Below are 6,818 nucleotides of genomic sequence, written 5' to 3'. Positions count from 1 at the left end.
TGGTGGGGGGTGCGAGGGGGGAGCCACACAGCCATTCATCTTCAGTGGATGTGCTGTGTGATGGAGGGCTGGCTATAAAGGAAGAGATAATCATTGTGGGCGCCGCCAGTCTGATTCAGTGCTGACCAGTCAACAGCCATATGTCTGCCGTGTTTTGGGAAGACTGATGGTGATTAGACGCTTAGTGTTTGTGTGTAAAGCACGGACTTGTGTCAATTGTGATGTGATCATGCAATAAATATCGTTGTGGAAGTAAGCTGAGCTCAGTGCGGCAAAGTGGCCGTCTTGGAAAAGGACATTGATATGTCTGAGACCGATTAATGCACACACACACACACACACACACACACACACACTCATGGCACACACGTGGACAAACACGGCCGGTTTTTCTTATAACCTGAGAACCTATGCCCGGTGGAGAAAAAGGTCACGCAAAATGATCTGCTGATCTCCAAGAATTCCTTTTATATTAATACTGATAGACTCGAACACCTGCTTCATCTCCACAAGTCAACATTTACTTGACTGATAAATCATCAATCGTTTTTTTTTCTATATCTAGCTACTAGTTCCCAGCTTACTTTATATTACAAAACTTAATTAGCCCATATAAGAAGTGAAACCATTCAATGTATTCCTCAGGAATCTTCCCGCATAAAATGCGCACATTAAATATATATATATATATATCCCTGAAATACTCCATGCAGAAATGTGAATCTTCAATTTATCCCAGTGAAATATTCCATCAGAAAAAAGTGATATTTCAGTCCCGGCATCGCTGAAATCTTCCATAGGAAAAAAGTGTACTTTCAATTCATCCCTGAAATATTTCACTTAGAAATATGAAAATTCACGATATCCCTAAGCCCTGAAATCTTCAGTCTACTCGGGAATGTAAAAATTCACATTATTCCCGAAATCTTCCACTCAGAAATGTCAAAATTCACGATATCCCTGACTGAAATCTTCCACTCAAAAATGTCAACTTGAAATTCACCATGTCCCTGCCAGTGAAATCTTCCACTCACAAATGTCAAAATTCACGATATCCCTGAAATCTTCCACTCAAAAATGTCAAAATTCACGATATCCCTGCCAGTGAAATCTTCCACTCAGAAATGTCAAAATTCACGATATCCCTGAAATCTTCCACTCAAAAATGTCAGTCAAAATTCATATCCCCGAAATCTTCCACTCAGAAATGTCAAAATTCACGATATCCCTGAAATCTTCCACTCAGAAATGTGAACTTTCAATTAGAATTCTTTCACTCAGAAAATTAATGTGAACTTTCAATTTATCACCAAAAGTTTCCACCCAGAAACTGAAAATTTACGTTATCCCTGAATTCTGCCACACAGAAATGTGAACTTTCAATTCATCCATGAAATCTTCCCTCAGAAAAAAAAGTGAACTTTCAATTTATTCCCGAAATCTTCCACACAGAAAATAAGAACTGTCATTTTCCCCCTGAACTTCCACTGACTCAGAAATCAATGTGAAAATTCACGTTATCCCTGAAATCTTCCGCTCATAAATTTGAACTTTTGATTTATCCCTGATATATTCCACTCAGAAATGTGAACTTTCAATTTATCGCTGAAATCATCCAATCAGAAATGTGAACCTATCGGGCAAAATATTCAACTTGGGGATCTGAACATTCAGTTCGCTGCTCAGTGAAACCTATGCTCCTAGTTACCTCCCCTGAATCTTCCACCAACGAAAGATTGGTGACTGCCCCTGCACGACAGCGACACAATAATAATAATAATGATAATTATAATAATAATAATAATAGATAGTTTTTATATGGAGCGATATCCAGCATCAATGCTGCTCAAAGCGCCTTACATCATCCAGTTGACTATAAACATGCCTTGTGTGGTTCGTCCGTCGGGATCGACGAGGACCATCTATTCATCCTGGGGGTGGGTGGGTTGGGCTCTGTGAGTGCCCGGAAGGTTCTGACGCAGTGTGGACAGGGGATGGTGGCGGCTGTTGGGGACTTGCTGGCACTGCTTTTCCTGGCCTGTCTCCGATGCTCTGCTGCAGCGATTCTATTGGCCTCACAGGATTTGGCGCCTTTGTGGACAGCTGAACGCCACTTTGGTCTGTCCATTGCATTCAGCTCCCATGTGTCGTGGCTGATGTTGAAGGCCTTCAGAGAAGCCTTCAGAGTGTCTTTGAAGCGCTTCCTTTGGCCTCCATGGGAGTGCTTGCCATGTTGGAGTTCGCCGTACAGCAGTTTCTTGGGGAGCCGGTGGTCTGGCATGCGAACTACATGGCCTGCCCAGCGCAGCTGGGCCTGCATCAAGATGGTGTAGATGCTGGGCAAGTTTGCACGAGTGAGCACCTCTGTGTCAGGGATCTTCTCTTACCACTTTATGCCGAGAAGTTTTCTGAGGCTGGTGGTGTGGAAGTGGTTCAGCTTTTTGGCGTGGCGTTTGTAGACCGTCCATGATTCACATCCATAGAGCAGTGTGGTGAGAACTATGGCCTTGTATACTTTGAGCTTCGTCTCCAGGGTGATGCCTCTCCTGTTCCAAACGTTGTTATGGAGTCTGCCGAAGGCAGCGCTGGCTTTGGCGAGTCTGGCATTCACCTCGTCGTCGATGACAACTGTGCGAGAGAGTGTACTGCCCAGGTATATGAACTTGTCCACCGCGTTCAGTCGTTGCCCGTTGATGAAGATGTTTGGTTCAACGTAAGGCTTTCCTGGAGCTAGCTGGTGTATCACCTCAGTCTTCTTTGTGCTGATTGTGAGGCCAAAGTTGTCACAGGCAGCAGAGAACTTGTCGACACTGTGTTGCATGTCAGCTTCGGAGGCAGCATTGAGAGCGCAGTCATCAGCAAACAGGAAGTCGTTGACGATGTCTGTCCTCACCTTGGTTTTTGCTTGAAGCCTCCTGAGGTTAAAGAGTGAGCCATCTGTGCGGTACCTGATGCCAATGCCTACGTCAGCGTCTCTGAAGGCATCTGTCAGCATGGCTGAAAACATGAGACTGAACAGGGTGGGGGCAAGAACACACCCTTGCTTGACTCCGTTGGAGACAGGGAATGGTTCTGAAGTCTCTCCGTTGTCTTGGACTCGGGCCAGCATCCCATCGTGTAGTTGCCGTATGATGGTGATGAACTTTCTGGGACACCCGTACTTCGCCATGATTCTCCAAAGGCCATCTCTGCTAACAGTATCGAAGGCCTTGGTCAGATCGACATACGTGGAGTAAAGGTCGGCGTTCTGTTCCTGACACTTCTCCTGGAGCTGCCTGGCAGCGAACACCATGTCGATAGTCCCGCGTTCTTTCCGGAAGCCACACTGGCTCTCTGGTAGGAGACCTTGCTGAAGGTGCGCTGTGAGACGGTTGAGTAGCACTCTTGCCTACGACGGACAGCAGGGATATTCCACGATGGTTGTCACAGGTCTGACGATTTCCTTTGCGCTTGTACAGGTGTATGATGGAAGCGTCTTTGAAGTCCTGTGGAACTGCCTCATGCTGCCAGATGAGCTGGAACAGCTGATGAAGCTTCTCAGTCAGCGCCATACCACCTTCTTTGTAGACCTCAGCTGGAATAGAGTCTGAGCCAGGGGCTTTGCCATTGGATAGCAGACGGATAGCTTTCTGGGTCTCCTCCAAAGTTGGAATGGCATCCAACGACTCACTGACTGGCACCTGGGGGAGTCGGTCGATGGCTTCATCATCGATGGTGGAGGGGCGGTTCAGTACGCTGTCAAAGTGTTCAGCCCATCTCTCAAGGATCCCGTCCTTGTCAGTGATCAGGGTAGAACCATCAGCACTGAGGAGTGGAGCAGATCCGGAGGTGGTGGGACCGTAGACTTCTTTCAGGCCGTTATAGACGTTCTTCATGTCGTTCCTGTCTACAAAGCCCTGGATCTCATCAGCTTTGTTGCTCAACCAGGAATCCTGCATCTGCCGCAGCTTCAGCTGGATGGTGCTGCGTGTGCTCTTCAGTATGTCTTTCTTTGACTGTGACTTAGGATCTTCAATGTGGGCTCTGTAGGCTTGGCGTTTGTCTTCTAGCAGCTGTTTGATCTCAGTGCAGTTCTCATCAAACCAGTCTTTGTGCTTCCTGACAGAAGGCCCCAGGCACTCTATGGCAGTGTTGTACACCGTCTCATGCAGTGCGCCCCATGCTGCCTCCACATTCTGGTTGTCCAGCACGGTGGACTCAAGGCGTTCCTCCAGGGTGTCAGCAAAGCTCTGCTTGATGTTGCCTAGCTCCAGCTTGTTGACATTCATGCCCTGAGGCCGTCTCTTGGGCTGGATGCGGAGGTTGAGCTTGGAGACGATAAGGCGGTGGTCTGTCCAGCACTCGGCGCCGCACATGGCCCTCGTGACTCGTACGTCCTGCCCGTCCCTCTTCCTGACGATGACAAAGTCGATGAGATGCCAATGCCCAGAGCGAGGATGCATCCATGACGTCCTGTTACGGTTAGGGAGGCAGAAGATGGTGTTTGTGATAAGGAGGTCGTGCTCGGCACATGTCTGGAGAAGTAGTTGGCCATTGCTGTTACAGTTACCAACCCCATGCTTCCCAATCACGCCTTCCCAGGAGGTGCTGTCACAACCAACTCTCGCGTTAAAGTCACCAAGAATGATGAGCTTGTCTGCGTTGGGAACAGTGGTGATGGCAGCGTTCAGGTCCTCGTAGAACTTGTCCTTTATCTCATCCGGGTTGGTCATGGTGGGCGCGTAGGCGCTGACAATGGTGGTAAACTTCTTCCCATTGCATAAAGGGAGTTTCATTGTCATCAGGCGATCGTTCACTCCTTTCGGGGGTCAGCCAGCTTGCCAACGAGGGTTGTCTTCACTGCAAAGCCAACTCCAGCCTCACGTCTCTCTTCAGGTCCGCGACCACTCCAAAAGAAGGTGTAGCCTGCGCCTCGCTCACAGAGTTCGCCTTCTTCTGCCAGTCTGGTCTCACTTAAGGCAGCGATGTCGATGTTGTACCTGGCTAGTTCACTCGCAATGAGTGCTGTGCGTCTCTGTGATCTGGCTGAGTCGCCTCTGTCCAGAAGCGTACGCACGTTCCATGTGGCAATGGTCAATGGGGTGTTCCTTGTTTTCTTCTTTCTTTCCTTTGTGTGTCGACCGCTTGAGTAGGGTCCCCGTCAGCCGCGGTATGCTGACTAGGGTGGTGTGGAGCAGGCAATGTTTAGGGCACCTTTTCTAGCCCCTTCCTCATGCCATGGAGGTGAGCAGTGCTGTCCTGAAGAGGGTTGCTCAGTTGCTCAGGGGGCTGCCGATCTCCACCGCTGCTCCAGTCGGTGAAAAACGACCCTTTGGCCTGAGCCGCCTGTGTGCAGGTCCGCGGCTACGACTGCCAGTGTACCCACACCTGTCGCTTCGTCGCTCGCCTGTCGCCACAGGGCTTGGGGAAAATGATGGTATGGGATGAAGGATGACTGATGACTTGCGCGATGACTTTGTTTATAGTGAGGAGGAGTTGCGCACCGTCGACCTCACTCTCTTGTCCGAGACCGTCTGTATCCAGTGGCAAGACGATGTCAAGACGACTGGAGATGGAAACGGATGCAGTGGATGCCCAGGATGTCCTATGTGCCTCATCCTGCCCTCAGCACTCCACAGTGCTCTGCTGCAACCGCCTTCCTCTCCGTTGAACCATGAAGGTTTCTTCCGCAGAGTCCGCCGGATCCAGTCTTCACATGCTTGGGTAGACAAGCCCTAAATCACCGAGGGTTTGAGACCCGTCGGCTACCCTCACCTAGTTCAGCCAACCTGTCAAAGCCGTTGCCCGGGGGTTGGGCGCTGCCGCATGCTAGCAGCTTCTAGGACCCATAGGTGAGAGCTGGGTGCCGGTGGGGACCAACAGATGACGAAGCACTCCCGGAAGAGCGTGACAAGCCCCCCCATCTAGAGGTACTACCCCTCCCGTGCACCCCCTAAGCCCCCCAAAAAAAACAACAACAAAAAAACAAAAACAAAACAAAAAAACCAAAAAACAAAAACAAACATATCAACAGCTATCTGACAATGGAAAACATCAGTCTATGCAGTGTGTTCATATGAATCAAAAAGCACACTTCAGAGATGAATCAGATTATAAAAGCGATGAAGTAAATCAGGCTTAGATTAAAACAAAATGTGAAACAAGAAGTTAAACGTTGGCTGGCTGGTAGTGTTCTTCTTATCGGCACACTCTCATTTATTATCATTAGTTATTGAGGCGATACTTATATAGCGCCTATCTTCGGTTACAGACCAAACTATAAGCGCTTTACAAACACAAAGTCATTCGTACAACAGGCTGCCAACCTGGGTAGAGCCGACTGATAAACAGGCATTCCTCATGTGTGCGCCTAGAGTTGACTTAATGTCATGATTTTGCGCCTTATATATATATATATTATTATTATTAGTAGTAGTAGTAGTATTTTTATGTATTTTTCTATTATCTATTTATTTTATTTTATTATTTTTAAGAATTTTAAATTAAAAAAAAATTTTAATTTCATTTTTTCAATTTTTGTTATTTTTATTTTATTTTATTTTATTTATTGTTAATCTAATTTGATTGATTTTATTTTTTATTTTATTTATTTACTTTTTTCTCAAGGCCTGACTAAGCGCGTTGGGTTACGCTGCTGGTCAGGCATCTGCTTGGTAGATGTGGTGTAGCGCATATAGATTTGACCGAACGCAGTGACGCCTCCATGAGCTACTGTTACTGATACTGATACTCCTCATGTCAGTGTTTCCTGTGTCATTCTGTCAGGCTCGAGTCAATCAAGCGCGCACACACAAGTACGAGCGTATATTAGAGTGGAT

Source organism: Babylonia areolata, chromosome 32 (genome assembly GCF_041734735.1).
Source record: "Babylonia areolata isolate BAREFJ2019XMU chromosome 32, ASM4173473v1, whole genome shotgun sequence".
Lineage (NCBI taxonomy): Eukaryota > Metazoa > Mollusca > Gastropoda > Neogastropoda > Buccinidae > Babylonia > Babylonia areolata.
The sequence above is the reverse complement of the archived record's forward strand: the minus strand, read 5'-3'. Positions refer to the sequence as shown.